General features: G+C 35.7%; 1 protein-coding gene across 1 annotated transcript in view; it reads right to left on the reverse strand.

Annotated features, from left to right (window-relative positions):
* The window catches only part of LOC148954052 (WD repeat-containing protein 36), a 95,867-nt gene extending 71,354 nt beyond the window's left edge, over positions 1-24,513 (reverse strand). Inside the window, exon 1 of the mRNA XM_089085767.1 lies at positions 24,389-24,513. The gene's annotated coding sequence lies outside the window, so the exon portion shown is untranslated. The remainder of the gene's footprint in view (positions 1-24,388) is intronic.
* Positions 24,514-25,162: the final 649 nt, after the last annotated feature.

Genomic DNA, 25,162 nt, shown 5'->3' on the forward strand with positions numbered 1-25,162 from the left:
CTCTCAAGACCTCGCTCTTTACGCTAAAGTTTTTTTTATAGGATTTTAAAACAAAGCTTATTATTCTAATTAAAGGACCATTGTGTTTCAGGAATTATTCTCGAAGAATTAGGATACAAAATTTAAAACATTAGTGTAAAGAGCAAGGTCTTGAGGAGGAGGGGACAACTCCTTTCATATACGTAGAAATTTATGTTCGTTGTAAGTTTTGATGTCGCTCCTTAGTCTACTTTCAGTTGAAAAACCTTGTTTTTTATTTAATTTCTGATATTTTAAAACAATACTGAGAAATCCGGCTCTCTCTGCCTCTCCATGAAAAATTCTGGTACTTGTGTATTATACGCCACTCATTCAAGTTTACGCTGTGTGAAATTCGAGAACAAGCCGGTTTTTTTGTTTCTTTAAAAACAAATTTGGGCTAAATATTAGCACATTAAGGGGCAGGGTGGCAGTGGGGGGGGGGGTAAAATAAATTGAGTTTGCATGCAAAATGTGTTAGATACAATTACTCTTCATATTATGAAGCAAGAATTGCTGGATTGCCTGCATGGATACCACGTTTTGATTTTATATGGCTCAGTAAATGGTTCTAGGTGCTTACCCCCCCCCCCCGGCGAATACCCCTCCGCGGAATATACCCCCCGTGGAAAATAAGGTTTCCAAATTTGAGAATTTATTTTTTTAATTGCTGTAGGGGGAAGGAATTTTGGTACTTGTGTATTATGCGCCACTCACTCAAGTTTACGCTGTGTAAAATTAGAGAACGTGCCAGTTATTTTGTTAGTTTCTTTGTTACTTTAGAAATGAATTTGCGCTGAAGATTTGGACATTAGGGCGGTGGGGGTGGGGGTAAGTATTGTGGGTCTGCATGCAAAATGTGTTTGGTACAATTATTCTGCATATTAGATAGATAGACAAATAAGTGTATTTTAATGTCAAATATACGGCAATGAACACAGTAAAATAACATAAATGAAGGGCATAAATAACATAAAATTTGATCAGCGATCAAACAGTTCGTGATAAGGAACTGTAAGTAAGGAGCGACCCGGCTCAATAGTAACCGAAATTCTAAAAATCGGAATTTTGATATCAGTAGATACATCAAAATAATTGGATATTTATGCTGATTTCAAATATACAAGTTTCATCAAGTTTAGTCTTACCCATCAAAAGTTAAGAAAAAATGTGCCTTATTTTTGAAAAAAAGGGGGAAACACCCTCTAAAAGTGATAGAATCTTAATGAAAATAAAACCAAAAGATTAAGCGTAACAGAAAATCCTACTGTAGATGTTTCAAGCTCCTATCTGCCAAAATGTGGAATTTAGTATTTTTTGCCAGAAGAAAGATGACGGATGCATGTTTATTTTTTTTTTCCCAGGGGTGATCGTATCGATCCAGTAGTCCTAGAATATCGTGAGAGAGCTCATTCGAACGGAAATTAGACGTTCTAGAGCCCTTTCAAAGTGACCAAAAAATTGGAGGGCAACTTGACCCCCTCCCACGCTAGTTTTTTCCCGAAGTCACCCAATCAAAATTTTAAGATAGCCATTTTGTTCAGCATAGTCGAAAATTTAATAAATATGTCTGAGGTTGATGCAATCCCCCACATTTCCCAGGGGAAGGGCTGCAAGTTATGAACTTTGCCCATTGTTTACATATAGTATTGATTATTGGGAAGTATACAGACGTTTTCAGGAGGGATTTTTCTGGTGGGGGGTCGGAGGAGGGGGTTACGTAGGAGGATCTTTCCAAGGAGGAAGTTTTCTTGCGGGAAGGGATATTTCTATGAAGGTGGCGCCGGATTTCCCTGCATTATTTAAAAAACAATCAAAAATTAAATAAAAAAACAAGTTTTTTTCAACTAAAAGTAAGGAGCAACATTAAAATTTATATGAACAGAAATTATTACGTATATGAGAGGGTTCGCCCCCTAGTCAATACCTCGCTCTTTACGCTAATTTTTTTTAGAACTTTCAAAAGAGCTATCTCGTCTAATTAAACAGAGTTTGTGATTCAGGGGATTTGTGATTCGAACAAAATTTGAACTTTAGCGCAATATTTGAACCCATAATACACAGGTAACAAAACTCCTTCCCCCTACAGAAATAAAAAAATAAAACTCAAATGAAATTCTCAAATTTTGAAAGCCTTCTTTTCCACGGGGGGGGGGCGGTATTTTCCAGGGGGCAAAGTATTTGGACAGTTTGAAGTCAGAAAACAATTTTTTCTAGGTATATAGCCACTAAAAATTTACTGAAGAATAATGAGGTATCTGGAAATTTCGTTAACTAAAAAAAAAAAAAAAAAAAAAAAAAAAAAAAAAACTTAAAAATTTTCATTTAATTATTTTTTTTCCAAGTGTACCGTGAGTAATATGAGATATATTTAAAATACAAAAAATAAAATTCTTTCTAAGGATACTTCCGACGTGAATTAGACTCCCCCTAATTAAGCTTAAATCCCGTTTCAAACTTGAGTCTAAATTCTTAATCAGCAAAAGAGAAAATGCATTTTATTCTCAGCTAAACAAGGAGGATGGTTTTGAATTTCGCGAAGATACTTGGCAATAAAAAATCACAAGATACAAAGTTCACAGGAAGTTTAAGTTATCATAGGAGTACGAATGTTTAATCATCAAAATATTGAAATTAAATTATTGGATGGGCAGTTAGCATAATGAGTTGAGTTTGGAAACATAATTACAAGGTAGCGGGCCCTCGACAGGAGTTGGGCCAATCGTAAAATAGCTCTTAGAGCACAGACTCTAGACTCATAGTGAAGAAAAGTGTTTTTTGCGTCTTGATAATGGTCATTTTCATATTGTCAATTTAACAATTGACTTTGCCTCTATTGTCATCGAATTGAAGTGAAGCCTTGCTCACATACGTACATTGTTGTCCATCTGAAATGTAAGTCTTAATAAATCCATTACTTTTCTATTTGTGTTTGTTTTATTTATATGTCTGTATCTAGCATCGCATAGTCGATAACTAGTTCAATTGTACTCCATAGGCAGCGCTCCCTAAGGAAGCTGATTTGGAGATAACTCGAGGAAAAGAGGTTACGCTTTTATAGTTACACATTTTATTTTCTCTCTAAGATTGAGAGTGGCGCAGTCACCCATTTACCTTACTCCCCATTGCTTTGGCGCAGTCCTCGATGGCACAATCTTTAGCGTTACAAGTGGCGCGATCGGAAAACTGATAAGGTGCAAGTTTACAGCCTTAAACCTTAACGGCGCAGTTGGCGCGATCGGCATACAGCTTAAATCCAGAAGCATTACATTTGGCACGGTCGTAAACGTGGAGGAAAACATACGAACTAGTTATGCTACAAACTTTAAATCATTGGATAGATACAGACTTATAAGAAAAAGTGTATAGGCCTATAACCGCTAATCTATAATAGGAAACCCTTTTAGAATATCTCATAGGAGATAGCTGTCTTCCCCAAATAGGTTAAGTGAAAAAATAAAATTATTTTGAGTTATTCAAACGCAAAAATGTCGGAAGAATTAAGTGCACTTTTAATCGCACAGAAATTGGTCGCAAAAAATGTAGAAATAATGAAATCTATCCCGCAATATGATGGACAAACAGATGTCGACGAATTTAATATCCAATTGGCCCAATTTGTAGAATTAACCAAAACAGTTCTAGAAACGTTAGTCGGTATGCTCCTCCTAAGATTAAGAGGGCAGGCCTTAACCTTCCTAAAGCAAATTGAAAATACTATAGGGAGTGATGACAATTTGCCAATAAATACAATAGACAAATTGTTAACGGCATTCAAAGATAGATTTATCGAAACTAGTTCTACAAATAAATTAATACACGGAACGGTTTGACCATACACAGAACGTGAGAGAATATTTACACAATATACGAATCTCAGTAGAAGCAAAATCCGGAAAAGGTTCAGGAGAATTGTATGAAAAAATCATACTACATACCTTTTTGCAAGGGCATCTCCCAAAGTTATAGAGAATGGTAATATCCAAAATTATTCAAACGTTGGATCTCGCAGTTCAGGAGGTGGGACGAATGATCGAAATTAATACGATTGTAGCAAACCACAGTAAAATAAAAATAAATAGCCTAGGTGAATCGACCGCAAGGCTAGCTTCACTTGAAGGTCAGGCTTCTACAAATTTCTTTTCAAGGGATAATTCCCCAGTGTCACAAAGAAATAGAACGCAGAAACCCACTAGGCAGAAAACAGTACGTTTTCAGCCCATTAAACCAATCAATTATGGAAATAGTACTGCAATAGTAAGATGCTATAATTGTAATCGAACTGGGCATATCGCGAGAGAGTGCCGTTATGTCTCTAATCGCACACCAGGGAATGTCGTCGGTAATACACAAAATTATGGCAACCATTTGTTCGGGAGAACAAATTTTAGTACCAGTGGTGCAAAAGGCTATAACTAGGGAAGATTGCGCCAACCAGTACCTCACAATGCGTACCAACCGAATTTGTATAACCCTTCCCCCAATAGACAAAATAACTATCGATTCGAAAACCCAAATACTCGCCAAAGCCGATATAGTGCAAGAATGGTATATAGAAATCCCGAAAATTGGCCGACGGGAAATGCAAATTTTTCAAGCCGACAGCATTTGCAGTCAGCGCCAGCAACCGGCACTGCCGCAAGAAATCCAAATTACCGTAATAATACATGGCAAAATTGGCAGACAAATGTAAATCAATTAGATATGCCCATGGAATCTCACATAGCTGAATCTCTATGGCAGACACCGACGTATGATAAATCCGCAGGGAAACGTGTCAGGCCCCTCGGAAGAATAAACTGGACCCAGAGGGTGCCTAGAATAGTTTATAGGTCCAACCCAGTAGTAGTACCGTCCTTTAGTGATAGTAATAATAAGTTACCTATATTTAATGATTTTTGTGTGGCAAATGTTTACTTTAAGGCACTAATTAACTCTGGTGCCACGGTGAATATCATAAACTCATACGTATTTAATATGTTACCTCCGCATATTAGGCGACGGAAAAATATTAATAATCCCAATTAAACTAGTGTAACAGGGCATAAATTGGATGCAAGAGGTTCAATTCGCCTAAAAGTAAAAAGAGATAATAGAATTTTTTCGACAAACTTTATAATATGCGACAATTTTCCGTATGAAGTCATCATCGGCGCAAATTTTTTAAGGTCGAATAAGGTATTATTAGACGTAGCGAACGAAAGGCTTGTATACCCGGCAAACACCCCTTCCCCTACTCAAAGAGATTGTAACAGAGGTTACGAAGAGGGTGTAACAGTAAATAGAATTTCTGGCGGTATACTGTCACAATCTTTCGAAACTCATTTTTCGCCACAAAGAGGACATCACATAACCAGAAATGTGCTTCCATTTTCTGGGAGACATCGGAGAAGTGAAGTAAATTTAAACAATAAATGGATCGAATCGGCTAAAACAAAAATAGGTGATATGCGACAATATAGGTCGAATGAAATCAAGGAAATAGTGAAAATATGGAAAGAAGTAGTGAGCCCCAATGCGGTTCAGGTGCAGTCAATGTTATTGGCGGATAGCACCAGTCTAAATTTAATAGACAATGAAAATAAAGAAAAATATTACAGATTAGCAATAAGGAAAACCAAAATCGCTCCCAAATCGATGCAGAGAACTCAAATAGCACAAATGATTGAACCCGTGAGCGACAAGTCCGAAACATGGTTTGCCATCCCGTCCGATGGAATTCCTGAAAATCTGTTATGTGAAGAACAGATTATATCCTACAAAAAAGGAGAAGGTTTTCTCGGAGTTCTCCAAGTTATCTCGGGAAATGATTTAAATAGATGGAAAAATTCCAAAAGAAACCCAGTTAACGGCATTAAAACTTCAAATAACAAATACCCTCTAACTAAATCACAATTTTTAAACAAATTTAATATGGATCATATTACGGACTTAGAACTTAAGAAAAGACTATGAGAATTATTATGGAATTTTAAAGATGTATTTTTCGCATCTTAAGATGACATTGGACTGATACCGTTTAATGAACATTCAATTCTTACGACCGGAAATCCTGTCGCAAAAAGGCCATATCATGTACCGTATAAGCACAAAGAGTGGTTAAAAAATAAAATTCATGAATTAGAAAAAAATGAGATTATATGCCCCAGTATAAGTCCGTATTCTGCACCAGTGATCTTATTTCCAAAAAAGAATGGTGACCTGAGACTTGTAGTAGATTATAGAGCCCTTAACAAACAAGTAGTTAGTGATAAATTTCTTTTAGCAAGAATATATGAAATTCTTGACTCTATTTCAAGCAAAAACAAAATTTTCACTTCTCTGGAACTGACCCAAGGCTACCACCAAGTGAAAATAGCCGAAAAAGATGTCTATAAAACTGCGTTTTCTACAACTGAATGCGGTTCCTATGAATACTTACGAGTACCTTTTGGACTTAAGACAAGTTCAAGCGCGCTATGTAGACCCTTATTGCATCTATTAAGAGAATTAAAGATTATCATTCATTTTGTTGATGAAGTCATATGTGTAGGAGAAAACGCTGAACAACACTTAGCAACACTAGCTAAAGTGTTCGAGAAATTCAGAGAGGGCAATTTAAAATGCCGGCCTGAAAAAGTAAATTTATTTCAACCTAAAATTAAATTTTTAGAAGTAGTGGTGACGCAAAGAGAGATATCCCCAGACCTAAATAAGGTAAAATGTGTTAAAAACCTCAAACCCCCTAGAACTATGAAAGAATTAAGGGGAATTCTAGGTCTTACTGGTTACTTCACAAAATTCGTGTGCAATTACGCCCAAATTGCGAAACCCCTCACGGAATTAACTAAAGGAAACTCCCAAAATGTTACCTGGTCAGAGGAAGCTCAAACTTCCCTAGACCGTCTCAAAAAGGCACTCACTTCGGAACCAATATTATCGTTGCCTGATTTCGAGAATCGACAATTTGTAGTTACAACTGATGCCAGTTCGAAGGGCATTGGCGCTATTCTTTAGTAAATAATCCCGGTAGAAAACCCTAATCCTCTAGAGGGAACGCCTAAACAAAAAATAATAGAAAAAGTTATATGCTATTCGAGTAGAACTTTATCAAAAGGCGAAAGTAGTTATTCCGCCACAAACTTAGAATTATTATCTATAATCCACCACTTGGACAAATTAGACACTATTTAGTTGGTAAAAAATTTACACTACGATCAGACCATAAAAGCTTGCAGTAACTGCGCACTTTTAAAAACCCCACAGAAACTCTAGCTAGATGGATTATGAAAATCCTAGACTTAGATTACGAATTTGAATATTTAAAAGGCAAACAAAATGCAGCTTGTGATTTCTTAGGTAGATTCCCAGAAAATACGCCGTCGGAAGCCGAGAAGAACGAAATTAACGCTATCAATACTAAGAGTAAACATAAATGTAAGAAAAACAAGGTCAAAGACACAGTAAAAGAAAATAAGAATAACCATTGTCCTCTGTCTTTAGAAAATATAAAAAAAAATCAAAAAAAGGATGAAATGTGTCTAGCACTTATTAATTATTTTGTGAATGATGATGTGTTGCCAGATAAATTCAAAACTCTTAGAAAAGAAATATATAATTTTTACTATGATCTTGATGAAGAAATATCATGCAGAATTGTGACTGTTGAGGCAAATAGAAACCAAACTTCAATAATACGTGCATTACCGCAAAACTTAATAATACCTGCCTTTGCATACTTTCATTCAGACATAGGTGGACACCTAGGAATAACGAAAACTTTCCATAAATTAAAACAATATTTCTATGTCCCGTCGGCGTTAACAAAACTTAAGGAATTTGTAAGTACATGAGAAGCGTGTAACTTAAGAAAAAAAACCCAAGCCTATCCTAACTCTCCAATGGTAGCGAGATTCCCCTTCGATATTGTCTCATTTGATTTATATGGAACCAGTCGAGGCTTACCTGTTTCCAACAGGGGCCACACTTGTATTCTTTCAGTTATAGATCACTTTTCTGGATTTACTTTCGCTAAAGCATTAAAGAATCAAGGCGCGTACGCTACGAGTAAGGCGTTAGCGAAATTATTTTTAAAATTTGGCATTCCAAACAAGGTTATAATTGATAACGGAAACAATTTCGTTTCTGAGGTAAAAACAGATTTAATTACTTTTCTTAATATTAGAAAGTTAGGGACATCTCCAAGTCATCCACAAGCAAAAGTTAAAATAGAAAATAGATATAAAATACCCTCAATTTCCTTAAAAATCTATACAAAAGACAAAAGAAACGACTGGGACCGATTCCTACCATATTTAACTAACATAATCAATACTGCTTATTCAGAAACAACCAAGGAAAACCCTTTTTATTTATTATTTGGTCACGACTTCAGAATACCGTATCAACATATTGTTGAATCCCGACAATATTATAATAAAAACAGAAGATTACAAGCAAGAGTTCATAAATAGGATGAGGAACACTTATAACATAGTTAGGCAAGAGTTAAAAAAATTTAAAATAAGCCAAGAGTTAAGAAACCAACCCAAAGTTAAAGGGAACATAAATTTTAAGATACGAGATTGCGTCTACCTAAAAAATGAGGCAAAGGCGGAAGGCAAAAAACTTTCCAATAAATATTCTGGACCGTGCAGAATAGTTTAAAAGTACGATAACGATTTTACTTTTAAAATGGCAAACCCCGATAATGGAAGAACTCACAAGGCACATGTTAGCCGAATAAAAAGAGCCAAATTCCCGGAAAGATGGGTATCGCAACCCTCTTTTACCGAGTCGTCAGGCGCATAAGACGAGCCCCCTAAATCAAGATTGGCAGAGCTAAAACCATTTAATTTCAAGCAAGATTATTTTGAAAATAAGAGTGATGAGGAAAACTTTGAAGAATTCTTAGCCATGAAAAACCTAGTTATTCCCAAAAGAAAACCCCTAGTACAAGCAAGAATAAATTCGCCAAAAAGTCCAAAAAATTCATCATCAGAGAGCGCAGAAGAAATAGATTATAAGGTATCTCCAAAACCCAAATTTTTTCCTGATAGAATCTCTACCACTTGTCCCTCAAAAGATTCCCAGACGATATGATTTCCCCGGCAGCCCCAATAGAGAGACCCCTATTACTGGAGGAGATATTGAACATAGCCTTAGAAACTCCGGGTACTAGTGTAAAGAAAACTCCTCCTAAAGATTAAATTAAAACAAATTTGCGAGAAGGTATGGATTTAATAAATTTCCCCATAAAGAAGAGGCGAAGTACATTACCTCGGAATCAAACTCCCAAGGATGACCAGCAAGAAAAATATCACGACATAACCGTATCTAAGGCCAAGCCTAAAGGATGGTCTTCATGGAGGGAAACACTAGTACAAAGAATGCCTCATCCCCTGAAGACATGGCATTTAAACAATGCGAGAAACCTGGCAAGAGAACTCGCAAGAAACCGAAGAGAAGGTAACGGCACAATCGGGTAGAAAATCCTGATTAAGGACTAGAAATTTACGAAGGAAGGGCAGGTGATACCTCAAAAACGCGAAGTGCCACTTCTAAAAGCTCTAATGTAGAATCATCAGAAACCCGTTCCGAAGAATCCAACGGTGAATCAGACCATATTTTATTTAAAGAAATAGGGAAATCAAAACCGACTTCAGCGGCCGCGCACGCAAAAGAAACAAAATTAAAAGGGCAAGAACTTTTGAAAAAACAATACAAAAGTTTGATCTTATATCGCTAGCAGTACCTAAAAAGAAAAAAACCGCAAGAAACCGAAGAGAAGGTAACGGCACAATCGGGTAGAACGATTAAGAAACCGGATAGATTAAAATACCCTTAAAAGTACAGAAACAAAAGATTTTTAATAGTTAGGTGTCATGAAGGAATAATAATTTAGGAACTTGTTGTGTATGAATAAAAATGATAAAACTACAAAATACTATTGCTATGGCTATTCCCAATACATAAAGTGAGGAAATGAAAACCTCAATATGGTCCATAATAGAAAAGAATAAAAGAACATTACCGCTTACAAAAACAAGAGAAGCATTAAACTCCCAGATTCCCCTATTTACAAAAGAAGACCAGATATTAACGTACGCGTATAATAGATACGGATTATTCTCAACCAATTTCAGGTTGAACATACTATTGACCGTATGTTTCGTATTCGCAATTTCCTTGACTATGAGAACCTTACTGACTTTTAATTATAGAAGGACTTCCAGAACTAAAAAGAAAAGACCCACAGGAAGAAAACGGGGATGTAACTGAAATGAAGAAGTCAAAACCGGTAACTTATAAAATGTGCAAGCCCAGGGAAAAGGGAGACATTAGAAAACGAGTGGGTATAGAGGTCTCCACTCGTCCTTGCTATGTCTAGTTCTTTCATTGTAAGTGTCGTTTGCGCAAAACCGTGCGGTTACGACGCTGCAACATGCGTTTCTTAAACAGCACGGACGTGCGTGAACAATGAGGGCATGAAATATGTCGTAAACTGAGACGTCAAATTTAATGATGCAGAGTAACTTATGTTTAAATGATTGTTTTAATTATAATGTAGAATTAACTAAGTGTTGAAGGAAATTGAAATATAGTGTATATGATAGCGTATACTAAGGAGAATAATAAGAGGCCTTACTTAAAGTTAAAGGAATTAATCTCTTATATCATCGTTTTTCTTAGAGGAATTCCTATGTTTTAGATTTCCCAATGGAAATTCTATATATTTGAAACCAACATGATAACAATGCCATTTTGTTAAAATCAGTATATGTGTAATTTTATCTATGTATTTGTTTAATATTGTCTTGTAGTGTAAAATTCACCGTAAATGTACCCAATCGTATTACTTATTATATATTATGACTACTCGATTTTAAAGAACGTGTGATTCTGCCTCGTTATTTTTATTACAGGAAATGGAATGACCTATCGGAAATCATTCATCACAATACGTAGTCCAGGGCAGATACAACCTAGTAGCATCTATCTTCATCATCCCTCTACCAACGAAGAGTACTCACCATAAATTACAGGCAATGAAGCTAGGACGAAAATTACGGTTACCTTTTGATCGTTGTCCCTCGATCACAAACCATATTATGTATTAGTTAAAACTATGTAATAAATCTCAACTTCAAGAGCATTGTCGAAATAGATAAACATATCAATCCTGAGAACCCCATCGACCGGTACAAGATATAAGTACATAAATGTCACCCTTGATAATCTTTATGAACCCATGCACCATATAACTGTATAGTTATGGTATTTAATGAACCCAAATTCTTTACGTGTCGCAGATTCACGCGTTGAATCTCTTTCGACCATTTCTCGGAATCCATCCTATCACCTCTATCAAATGTGAAAAGTTCCTATCTCGGCTATCCCATAAAGGTTACGAGATAATTTCTGAAAAATGGACCTGGAAACCAACCACTGAATTACAGAAACCAAAATTAACCCCAGTGACTAACCCCTCAGTGACAATATACTCCTCCCACAAGTTAAAGACAATATGTTGAAGGAGTCACTAAAGTTTGATGTCGACCCATTCCAAATCCAAACATCAATTCCCCTTTGATTAACCAAGGAATCACCGCAAACGCTAATAGATGCAAGCCATGCATGAACAATTTTGTAAGAGAACTTAATCTCTAAGTGCACGAACGAACAATTTTATACGAGAAATACATGCTCTATGTACTTTAAAATATCCCAAGAATGATATGCTGAGAAGAAAATCAACTCATCTATTATCAACGCGGTCTCAGTGTTCAACCCCTTAAAGATAAAGCACCTTATGAACTATCCAAAAACAGCAGGTGAGAATGAACTCTGATAGCATATTCCCACACATCTGTAGTTGGAAGTATCATTTCCCGTTTGATAATTAGAGAAAGCAGTTCGTCCAAGATGAACCCAACCATGTTCAAACTATTCTGTAAAGAAACTATATTGGAAATGTTTTAAAAATTTTTGCCAAGACGAAAAGAGTGAAGGACCATAATTTACAACAGAAGGAGTGAGTACGCTAAGAGACACGTAAGTTGGTGAAATAGGTGTGAATTTGCATATGTCACATTTTAATAACTTCGATATCTTAACAATTCCGATAACCTATCATTAATATTACACAGCAAACATTCCCAGTGAAAGTGTTTTAATGTTTACCAGTGAACATGGTGAACATAATATTGTGTGTTTTAAATCGTTCTTATATGTATTGCTAGGTGTTTAGATAGAGTTATATGTAGTGTTGTCATATTATTCATTTAATTTAGCGTATATAGGAAAAATAATTATCCCATAGTCAGCGTAAGATAAAAACTTATAAAAGGTGAATCTTCAAAAAAAAATCTTATAGTAAAAGTAGAATAGCCCCAACCTTACCAAACATTGTTGGAAATGTAGGAGTCATCAGTGTTAGATGTAGAAAAAACAAAAAAAATCCTTAGTATAGTAGTTAGGCTATAACCATAGATAATCTTAGTCCGGTAGAGTAACATTAGAAAAGTATATATAATAAAATAAGAAAAGTAATAGAGAAAATTTTTAAGCACTCTTGATTAAGCTTAAATAAAAGTATAAAATAATACAATGTCAATTAAAATTATGTAGGACAAATAGTAAATAAACCGCGAATATTTCAAAAACCCAAGGGCAAGCAAATCCTAATGAAGGGACGTCATTAAATAATGGGAAGGGTAATATGTACCGTAAGTAATATGTGATATATTTAAAATACAAAAAATAAAATTCTTTCTAAGGATACTTCCAACGTGAATTAAACTCCCCCTAATTAAGCTTAAATCCCGTTTCAAACTTGAGTCTAAATTCTTAATCAGCAAAAGAGAAAATGCATTTTATTCTCAGCTAAACAAGGAGGATGGTTTTGAATTTTGCAAAGATACTTGGCAATAAAAATCACGAGATACAAAGTTCACAGGAGGTTTAAGTTATGATAGGAGTATGAATGTTTAATCATCAAAATATTGAAAATTGTTTATTGGATGGGCAGATAGCATAATGAGTTGAGTTTGCAAACATAATTACAAGGTAGCGGGCCCTCCACAGGAGTTGGGCCAATCGTAAAATAGCTCTTAGAGCGCAGAATCTAGACTCATGTGATAGAGTGAAGAAAAATGTTTTTCGCGTCTTGATAATGGCCATTTTCATATTGTCAATTTAATGATTAACTTTGCCTCTATTGTCGTCGAATTGAAGTGAAGCCTTGCTCACATACGTACATTGTTGTACATCTGAAATGTAAGTCTTAATAAGTCCATTACTTTTCTATTTGTGTTTGTTTTATTTATGTGTCTGTATCTAGCACCGCATAGTAGATAACTAGTTCAATTGTACTCTATAGGCAGCGCTCCCTAAGGAATCTGATTTTGAGATAACTCGAGGAAACGAGGTTACACTTATATAGTTACATATTTTATTTTCTCTCTAAGATTGAGAGTGACGCGGTCACCCATTTACCTTACTCCCCATTGCTGTGGCGCATTCTTCGATGGCACAATCTTTAGCGTTTCAAGTGGCGCGATCGGAAAACTTATAAGGTGCAAGTTCACAGCCTTAAACCTTAACGGCGCAGTTGGCGCGATCGGCATACAGCTTAAATTCATAAGCATTACACAAGTGTTTTTTTTTCCAATGACCATTTTTCCAAGCATTAAATACTATTATTATGTTTATGTAGTGTTTCACTTAAGTGTTATATGATGATCGCCATGGGCGCTGGCAGGGGGGGGCATGCCCTACCCCCTGGAAATTTGGGACTATAAAGTAATTATAAGGACACCAACGGGAAAAGAGTAGAATAGGGAAAAACATGGAAAATATGTGTTTTACCTTATTTTTATAAACAGTTGAGTCTAAAAGCATTAAATAATTTGGTTTTTGATAACCAACTTCAAAACTGTCGATATTGTTAAAAAATTGCCGTCCAACGCTTCGGCATTGCTCAGCAGAATAGATTGCTGAGAGTTTATATAAGTAAGTATAAGGACTATAAAGTATAAGGACACCAACGGAAAAAGAGCAGAATAGGGAAAAACATGGAAAATATGTGTTTTACCTTCAAAACTGTCGATATTATTAAAAAATTGCCGTCCAACGCTTTGGCATTGCTCAGCAGAACAGATTGCAGGAAGTTTATATCTTAGTTTTTGTAAGTAGGCTATTTTTTGTATTTTTTTTGTAACTAATCATTTTTTTTCATTTTTATATACTTTTATTTTAGCTGACATATTGTTTCCATTGCCTTTAAAAAATGTTTGTCTCTAAGCCTCATTAAAAAAAATTCAACTAAAAGTAGGAAGCAATATGCTGATAAATTTGGGACTGTATAATTTTAACTGAATAGAGAAACAATTTAATTAATTCCTGCTCCCCCTACCTCTTTCAACATTTATCTGAAGCCTCATTAAGAGAAAGCAGTTTTTCATTAAAATGTACTTTTTTAGGAATCTACCCTACCCCCACCCAAGCAATGCTGAAGCATTGGACGGATATTTTTTAACAATATCGACAGTTTTGAACTTGGTTATCAAACACCAAAATATTTAATGCCTTTAGACTCAGTGTTTATAAAAAGTAACGCATTATCAAAGCAGTTTATTCCAAGTAAAACATCAAAACTAAGATTCAGAAAATCAAACAAAAATTTTTAATTCAATATTTTTAATTTAATTTTAACTGCCAAAAGCCAGTATATTTGACACCTTTAAACTTCATAACTGTAAAAAATTAAATAGATAAATAAAATCACTCCTAGAAACAAAACAAAATTCATAATAAAGCATTTAAAATGTATCCGTTCAGGGTTAAAATACAGAAATTCTTAGCATTCCGTCCAGGGAAAATATTTCTGATTATAGTGGCTTCATACATCAGCTCACGGGTACTCTTGCAATGCAATAAAAAGTTGATGGTATATTTTTTACCGAAATCACCCCTTATTAAGTTGTTTTCCTTGTGTTTTCTATAATTATGCAAACTTCCTCGTGTTCTAATAACTGCACTAATTACTAATAATCAAACACAAATTTAAGATTACCATAAAAAGCTGGTTTTTTTACTGAATGATGTCAATAGTTAGGCTCTTATACTTTCGTTATTGACAAGGATCGTTAAATACTTACCATTCATTACTATGAAGATTTTTTTTTCTTTTTTGCTCCAACCAAATCATATAGAAAAAACTTTTGTGGAAAATATGTTAGGGGTCACTCAGTCACAAATTAGAAGTTATATTTTTCCTTATTATGGGTCAAAATCTATTGGCAGGCAGCCCACAATGGGGCAGCAAACATTTAGTCCATGGTGTTTCCTTATTCTGCTTTTTTTCCTTTGGTTTCCTTATAAATACTATATAGTCCCAAATTTCCAGGTGGGGGCCATGGCCCCCCTGTCCCCCTTGCCAGTGCCCATCATTTTTGGCAAACACATCCAATCAAAATTATGAGATAGACATTTTGCTCAACACAGTTGAAAGGTCCAGCAAATATGTCTTTGAGGATCACACTCCCTCACAGCCTTCAGGGCAAGGGTTTTAAATTGTGCCCTGGGAGCATATAGGGTAAAGGCACCAATGATTCGACAGTTTTTGTAAAAAAAACACTTTTTCTACTCAAGAAGGCTTAATCTAAGAATTTTGATTTGAGAAGGGTCTGAGCGTTTAAGAAAAACATCTAGGAATCTAACCGTTTGATTAGCAGTTTGGAAGTTTTATCAGAAAAGGGTACAAAACTCGAATTTTCTGATATCGGAGCGTTTTCACCTACAAATTCGACACAAAAAAACAACAACCTATTTTTAACGCAAGTCAGAACCCAATTCGACACGTGTCGAAATACTTGGGGAATGCTTGTGGACAGAACCTGGTATATTCGACGTGCCTATTCTTGTTGCTTCGTTCTTCGTATCTCTTCAACTTCGTTTAATTTGTAAAAGTAAAAAACACCATTCAGATAGTAGAAGCAATAAAACCGACAAAAGTGTTTCAAATATAGGAACAAACGTGTATAATCACATGGAGTGTAGGCCTAATCGTGTGACCTAGGTCACATGACTCTTGTTTTTTTCACAGTGTTGCCTATATGCTACAGGAATAGCATCTCCAATCGCTATCTGGAATGGACTGCTTCCTGTCAGCTTTAACGACCCAGCAAAGATTTCTTCATTGTTCACACTGTAAATGTCGTCAACATTTGGCCATTTCAAAGTATGATCTGCCATTTTAATCCACTTCAAAACCCACTTTCTAGGGTGAAAATATAACAAGAGGTATAAATAATGGTGAGTGGCCGCCTAGCAAAAATGGCTGGGCCTTAGGAAAGCATTTAATGCTCTTTCATTCTCTTAAGCTCTTCCAAAACTCTTTGCCATAAACCATGTCTGATAAATCAGGCTGTAGTCCCTGTAGTCATCTCTGAAGTCCTAGCCTGCCCCCCCCCCTCCATGAATGACACCTCTATATCTATAATTGTTTGTTATATGCTCGGTTATATGATTTTCCCCACAAAATTTGTGATTTATAAATTAATCCAAAGTTGTAGCGCGAAATTAAGATCTCACTTATGTAGGCTAAACTTTAGTTCGCATGGAATTTATTGCATGAAGGAAAGGCTATAAGTTTATATTAGTCAAACCATAAATGGCAAAATTACACACCTCACGTGGGCCAGCTTCTGTTGCTGCCTTGGTTGCTGCTACACTATCCACCAACTTAGCTTTTTTAGCCGGTTGACTAGGTATAAAAATATCGATTATTTTTCTCTGACTCATCGCACACTCTTATTCAACAAATGAATTCATTCAATACTATCTGTGCTTGACAATGCTAGAGAAAACACGAGGCTCAGGGTTACGCGTCATTTCATATATGATTTTGTATTCGATAAAATTTGTATTTTTTATTTGGATGAAGGATAAATAAGGGTATAATGTAAAGAAATCTGGGGGGGGGGGGGCAAAATCAGATCGGGGGGGGGGGGGGCAAAACGAGATCTGGGGGGCAACTGCCCCCCCCTTCCCCATAGCAATTTACGCCCCTGCATGGTATGAGGCCAAGCGGCAGTTCCTCAGATGATGGGAAAATGCAGAGTCTGTAAGTAAAACTTCAAAGTTTAAAAAAACCTTTTGTTTAAATGTTCTTTCATCTGAAATATTATTAGAAATAATAATCATCAAAATCTCTCGTTGCGCAAAAAGCACCTGTAAATTCGACAGCTATGGTTTTGTCAGTGGATCCTGGAATTTCGACACCTATTATTTCTCATCCGTTTTACATGTTCAGTGCAGTTTTCGATAGGGCCTCTTGCTGTCTGTCAAAAATTTTGACAAGATTACTACGAGATATTCGCAAAATAAATAAATCCCTTGATAGAAGCCGATATTTACGTTTGAATTCGGCTGAACAAACATTTTTAGTCTGCCTGGTATTCCACTACATCGAACAAGAATTTTCGACACTTGGAACCTAGTTTCGACAATGCAATTTCCGTCGCCATTTTCATTTAATTTTATCAAGAAAAAGCTAATGTGGCTACATTTCAGAGAAGATCAGATGTATCTCGACACATAATGTTCTTTTCTTATCAGGGTGTACCGGATATAGTGTCTACGTTTCGCACCGTTGAAATATAATGACGGATCCAAAAGATGGCGCTCTAAGTCACGGCTAAGCAGAGCTATCCCGTATTGAAGGAAAATTTTGACAGTGGTTCCAAAATTGCACTGTCAAATCATTGGTGCCTTTACCCTAAGGTTTTTATAGAAAGCATTGTCATAGAAACTTCAAAAAGGGCCTATTTGATTGGATATTGAAATGACTAGTGCCCTTTTTAATACTTGAAGTGATTGGAGGGCAACTAACTGCCCTCTCACGCCCACTATTTCCCCAAACACATGCAATCAAAATTTTGAGATATCCATTTTATTCAACATAGTTGAAAGTTTTGAAAATTGGGTCTTTGAGGATGATAACAACCTCAGAGCCCTCAAGATAATGGTTGTAAGTTATGCCCTGGGGGCAGCTAAGGTTATCATAGAACGTGTTGTTGTAAAAACTTCAAAAAAGGCTCATTCGATTGGAAATTGAAAGGGCTAGTGCCCTTTTTAATAGTCGAAAGTTATTGCAGGGCAACTAACCCCCCTCTCACACCCATCATTTCCCAAAACACATCCAATTAAAATTTTGAGATAGCAATTTTGTTCAAGGCAACGGTTGTAAGTTATGCCCTGGGGGCAGCTAAGGTTTTCATAGAAAGTGTTGTTGTAGAAACTTCAAAAAAAGCTAATTTGATTGGAAATTGAAAGGGCTAGCACCCTTTTTAATAGTCGAAAGTGATTGGAGGGCAACTAACACCCCTCTCATGCCCACCATTTCCCAAAACACATCCAATTAAAATTTTGAAATAGCCATTTTGTTCAAGGCAACGGTTGTAAGTTATGCCCTGGGGGCAGCTAAGGTTTTCATAGAAAGTGTTGTTGTAGAAACTTCAAAAAAAGCTAATTTGATTGGAAATTGAAAGGGCTAGCGCCCTTTTTAATAGTCGAAAGTGATTGGAGGGCAACTAACACCCCTCTCACGCCCCCACCATTTCCCAAAACACATCCAATCAAAATTTTGAGATAGCCATTTTGTTCAACGTAGTTTAAACATGTGGATATTATGTCTTTGATGCTGACAAACCCCCCACACCCCTCAGGGTAAGGGTTGTAAGTTATGCCCTGGGGGCTTATAAGGTTCTTATAGAAAGTGTTGTTGTAGAAACTTCAAAAACGGCTCATTTGATTGGAAATTGAAAAGGCTAGTGCCCTTTTTAATAGTCAAAAATAATTGGAGGGCAAGTAACCCCCCTCTCACACCCACCATTATCCCAAACACATCCAATCAAAATTTGGAGATAGCAATTTTGTTCAACATAGTTGAAAGTTCTGGAAATTAGGTCTTTGAGGAGGACAATTCCCCACAGCCCTCAAGGCAAGGGTTGTAAGTTATGCCCTTGGGCATATAGTTTTTTGTAGAAATGAACAAAAGGCTAGTGGCCTTTTTAATAGTCAAAAGTGATTGGAGGGAAACTAACCCCCTCTCACGCCTACCATTTCCCCAAACACATCCAATCAAAATTTTGAGATAGACATATTTTTCAACATAATTGAAAAGTTCAGATATTATGTCTTTCAGGATGAGACCCCCCCCCCAAAGCCGTCAGGGCAAGGGCTTTAACTTATGCCCCAAGGGGCAAATAATCTTTTTATAGAAAGTGTTGTCATAAAAACTTCAAAAAGCGCTCATTTGATTGGAAATTGAGAGGGCTATTGCCCTTTTTAATAGTTGACAGAAATTGGAGGGAGAATTACCCCATCCCACATCCATCATTTCCCAAACATTTTTCATCAACATTTTGATAGGGCCATTTTGTTCCACATAGTTGAAAGGTCAGTAAATTATGTCTTGGAGGATGACAACCCTCTGCCCATAGCCCTCAGAAGAAGGGTTGTTAGTTATGCCCTGGGGGCATATAAGGTTTTTATAGAAAATTCTGTTGTAGTAGCTTCACAAAGAGCTCATTCAATAGGAAATTGAGAGGACTAGTGCCTTTTTTATTAGTCAAAAGTGACCAGAGAGAAATGCCCCTCCACCTATGCCCATCATTCCCTAGACACTTCCAATCAAAATTTTGAGATAGCTATTTTGTTTAGAATATCAGAAAGGTCTGAAAATTATGTCTTTGAGGATAAAAATTCCCCCCAGCCCTCAGAGCAAGGGTTGTAAGTTATACCCTGGGGATATATAAGGTTTTATAGAAAGCATAGTCATATAAACTTTGGAGGGGGCTCATAATTGGTAATCAGATGCTCTAGTGCTCTTTTTAAGAGTCAAAGTGATTGGAGGGCAGCAACCCCTGCCCCACACACACACACAATGTATTGTCCCCCAAATGCATCCAATAGAAATTTTGAGATAGCTATTCTATTCAAAATAAATATCAAATAACAAGGCTTTTGGTGTTGAAACAAACCCCTAAAATTAGGGGCAAGGATTTTAAGTTATACCCAGGGGGTATCTAAGGTGTTTATGGAAGGGATGGTTGTTTAAATTTAGAAGAAACTCAGTCTTTCTCCCTGAAAAAGACTATGTCAATATAAAACAAAGAGAAAGCAATTAAAAAAACTTTTTCCACAAAATAAGTTTCTAAAAAAAAAGTATAGAACTGCATTAAACCAAAAATGTACAAAAATAGAATCAAATAATCTACCAAGCATGCAACTACCACAAATCAGTATCAATAAATAAATGAAACCCAAAACAAACAGAAGCTAAACTAAATAACAGAGTCAGACTCAAAAAGAGCAGAAATTAATATGAGTAGGGTTCTAAACCCCATGCTTTCTAAAAGTCAGAAAATAATTTTGTACTTTACTGAAAAAAATTCTTTTAAATGTTTTCACTTTTATAGCTTTAAGAAATCAAAATCAATTAAGATTTTAAGGAATAAATATCAGTATATGTATACAAACTGACAATACACATTTTTTTTAGTAAATTCATTTGAATTTTTTTCAGCAAAGTATAAATTATATTCTGGCTCTTTGATACAAGACCCTCTTCTTTGATTTTAGAGCAATTGCTTCTTAAGTAAAGGGGTCCTCAGCACCAACAATACTTGCAAGATGCTGTGCAGCAGAATTTGCTTTCTCAATGTCTGATAGTAAAAGCTTATTTTTATAAAATAAAGGCATGTTTGTGGTTTCTTGACTGTCTCTAGACAATAGTTTCTTGATGGTGGCATATGTTTTAGTCACTGGTGTACAGAAATCCAAAGAGTAATAAATTAATCCATGAATTGTTTTTAGCTCTGACTAATGTCTGCTTGAGTCTTGCATTACTTTTTTGCATTTCTGTGTACAGCTTATAGGTTCTGTATTGCTTCTAGAGGTTTTTGGCTGTCACTAAATTACCCTATGCAAAAGAGCATTCTTCATTCCACCAGATTATGACTTTATGATTATTTCCTACTGTTCCGGCGTGGGTAGCTTCCTTTGCAGCTTGAATTAATAAATTTTGAAAGATTGCAATTTTTCATCCATGGTGGTTGTTTGCTCTAATTGAATATTTACACTAGATTTATTAAGTACACTTCTAAAGACATTCCAATCCATTCCCATTAATTGAGACATAGATAGTCTGTTTTTATCACTATATCTATCAGGGTTTGACCCAGGATTATTCTTATCTAACTCTGGCAAGATAGGATTATGATTACTATATAATGAGCTATCTTCACAATATGATATTTTGGACCTGTTCAGAAGTACATGGGAAGAAAATATCAAATCAATTGTGGTATATGAGCCTGTATGACTGTTTAGTCTAGGGGGTAAATTCTTTGGAGTTAATAAACAAATATAATCACTATTAATTAAAATCTTTTCCATAAGATGTCCCTTGTGTTTGTGATTCCACTATTACACCATGCATTAGAATGAGAGTTAAAATCCCTGGCAATGATAAACATATCTCTTGGGGAAATATTTGTGACAATTGTAGACAAAAAAACAATACTTTGGGACAAATCACCTCAAGGGTTGTACACATTGAAAATATTAACAGCCATATTATTGCTAAAAAATACTCAGCAGCCTAAAACTTCAATTTTTTCAGATTTGTCTAGGTGTTGGGTATCAACTGGAACAAAAAGTATATTTTTATTTATGCCAATTAAGATTCCTCCTTAATCTGCATCAACTCTGTCCTTCCTTAAAATGTTGTATCCTTTAAAAGCTCGACTAAAATGGGGCTTAAGATGTGTTACTTGTATACAAAAGATTTTTACATCATTCATTACACAATATTTTAATAGCATATCTTTATTTGTTTTCATTAGAGATACTGCATTCCAGAATAATAATTTAAGGGAACTGATGCATTCTGCATTAATTTTTGCAGCATCTACTTCACCAATATATAAATTTTCCAGAAATGAGCAAAGTTTATAAATTTTTTGGGATAGACTGAGATCATCAAATTTTACAAAGTCTTCAGAAAACACAAGTGAAATAGCCATTTTGGTTGTAATTTCTCTTTGAGTCTATTTAATAATTCTAACAAAAGTCTGGCTCTATGTTGAGTGGCTTGAAGTGTTCTCCTGATAGGTTTCCTTGTGAACAGCCTGTGCCTAAGTCTTGTGTACAGCAGAGGCTCTTTTATACCCTACTTGGCATTTTTCAGCAGCATTTAGTATTTGCTGATTTTTGTTTGTTTTTTTTGGTCTTTCTGGGTAGGTTAAAGAGGTTGATGAATGGTTTGCTTTACAAATAATACACCTAACTACTGCTCTGGGTATCCTTGATTTACAATGGACAATCTTTAGAAGCATGTTTTTAGTGCACCAGAAGAATGTAGTGTTCTGTTTTACAATCCTTAGCAATGTGGCCATACTTTTGGATTTTAACACACTAAAACTTTTCTATTGCACTCATGTTCTTCTCTTCCTCTTCCAAGACAGGTAACTTTCAAGGGCAGGATGTTGCCACAAAATATGACAAGTATTGTCAAACTGTCCTCTAACTTTTTGGCTTCTCTGTTGAAATATTTTATTCATTTTACAGATTTAAGTGACACTGAAGAGTAAACACTTTCTATAATTTCTTCTTTAGTTAAGTATTTTGGTATGCCTTTCATGACACCTCTGGAATTTTTTTCCTGGAGTTCAACAGATACATTCAGGTTACAAAGTGACCTTAGTGGTATTAGCTTTTCTGCTGTATTGTTGAAATCTACATCTATGACCATTTTTGGAACTCTGCACTATATTTCAAATGCAAACTTTTGTGGCCAACCTCCCTAGCAATGAATTTAAAAAATCTTGAGTGTTCATTTAGGGTTACTTTCACTGCAACAGTAAAAATTTCATAGTCAGGGATATATTCTTTTCGTAGAAGCTGATGACCATTTTTATCATAGTGGTTTCTTTTTGCTTGAACATTTTGTGCCTTAGAGATTTGTGGGGAATGATTTGGGCTTGGTGAACTACTACCATATGGTTGTAACTGTTTGAAGTGAAACTTTTAGCTACCAGAGGCAGGGGTGGATCCAGGATTTTTTTATGGGGGTGGGTGTAAAATAGGTTGATCTGATAAACTTGCATTTGGAGCAAGTTTAATTAATACAAATTTGCATTAATTGATTAAATTACACAACTTTAGACTATTTTAGTAGGGGCACCCCCTTGGATCCACCACCAAACAGAGGGATGATAGCACTCAAATCTTCCATCTGTGAAAGAGAGGGGAATTCTGGAAATCTGTTATCAATACTAATTAGGGACACATTAGGCATGGGATTGAGTGGGGGATAGTTGATTGGAGATGGCTGATTCTAGGGTAGAATTCTACTTTAGCTACTTTTGGCTATCTTGGAAAGGGGTTAGGTTAGGAAAATGAAACTTTCACAGATGGGTCTGCAGACTAAAGTATGTCCCAGGAAAGTATTTTGAAGTACCTACCTCCACTCCTTCTCTCTCTAGAGGGTCCTTAATTTGTCTACATGACAGGTCTATACCTATTGAAATTTACAAAAAACAACATTTTACCTTAATTTTCAGCTATCAGTTTCTTTTTCTCTGGTTTTAGTTCTGGAAATGTAATTCCTGTTATTTGAGTAGACATTTAAGCAATATCAATGTGTTTTGTTTTTTTTAGTTTAAGAAATGTATTTGCATATCTTTAAAACTTTATAAATTGGGATTGAGCAAAGTTGTGAAGCTGAAAACCATTTTGTTGTAATTCATTTAAGCAGAGGATCTATTTTGCAAGGTTTCAATTTTATAATAGCCTACACAGATTCTTAAGGTCATCAAAGGTCAGGACCCTCTAGAAGGAGTGGAGGTAGGTAATTGAAAATACCTTCCCAGGACATACTTTAGCCTGTAGACCCATCCCTGAACATTTTCCTAACCTAACCCTTCCCAAGATAGCCAAAAGTAGCTAAAGTAGAATTGTACTGATTCTGATTTCCAGTCTTTGAAGATGGAGCAGTCAGCTAGCCTAATCAACAGGTAAATATTTACAAAATCATATTATTGAGTTATGACTAAAGTCAATATACCACAGGCTGCCCATTTTGAAGCAAACCATAAATAATCAGGTTTGCATCAGTTAAAATGTTTCTATCCAGAGGTTCTGACCCCTTCATTTCACTTAGCACCTTCACTAATATTTACTTAGAATTGGGAACTCCCAGTTTAAGTATTTTGATTTGTGGCAATAAAATCTACATTTAGGCCTACTGAACAGACACTTTTCTAATTCTTTACTTAGACAGAAAAGAACTCAAATATGAAGAAAAAGTTATTTATACTACCGTTATATTATTTCTCGTCTCTTAAAAAAAGTAACGCCGCAGACTCGCAGAGTTTTAAATGGTCTTCTGTTGCCAAGAACCAGTTCCAGTTCCAGAACGATATAGCCTAGTCTACTTAAGATTTTAAAAGCTGTGCCGGTAGATAGCCAGTGTTGCCATTGTTTGAAAAAAAATATGTTGATAGGCTCAAGTTCAAAATCAATTTCAAAATATCTTGCTATGCTTCTTATCGCTCGAGGCTGTCCATGGTAGGAGTGATTTGAACAATACTACTACTACCACTTCTAATAACAACTCACCGTAGCACCAAGCCGCCTGAGGCCGACACAGCTACGCACACTCCTCCTCCTCTCCAATCTATTCAAAGCCTCTTTTTTACAACCGCCCACTTAGTCCTATTTCCTTTAAATTATTCTTTATGACTTCCTCCTACCCCAGACGAGGACGACCTGCTTTCCTTTTAGCCCTAGATGATTGGGCAAAAAGAACTATCTTCAGCAATATATCATCCTACGTTCGCACAACCTGCCCAAGGATGAGAATTTGAGAGAAACTTTCCAGGAACAGTTGAATACTAACCTTAAGAGTTTAAAATTTGATATTGTGGAAAATGGTTGGAATAATTTTAGAAAACTAATTTGTGAAGTTGCTGAAGGTGACTTCTGAAAGAAAGCTATAAATGCAGCTAAGAATATTCGTGAAAAAGCTCTATTTTTAATAGAGAGAAGGGACTTGTACAAGAATTATCTGAGTGATAGATCATATGAAAACAAA

This window comes from Artemia sp. Qi Xiang Cuo, chromosome 3 (genome assembly GCF_049724085.1).
Source record: "Artemia sp. Qi Xiang Cuo chromosome 3, ASM4972408v1, whole genome shotgun sequence".
Classification (NCBI taxonomy): Eukaryota; Metazoa; Arthropoda; class Branchiopoda; order Anostraca; family Artemiidae; genus Artemia; species Artemia sp. Qi Xiang Cuo.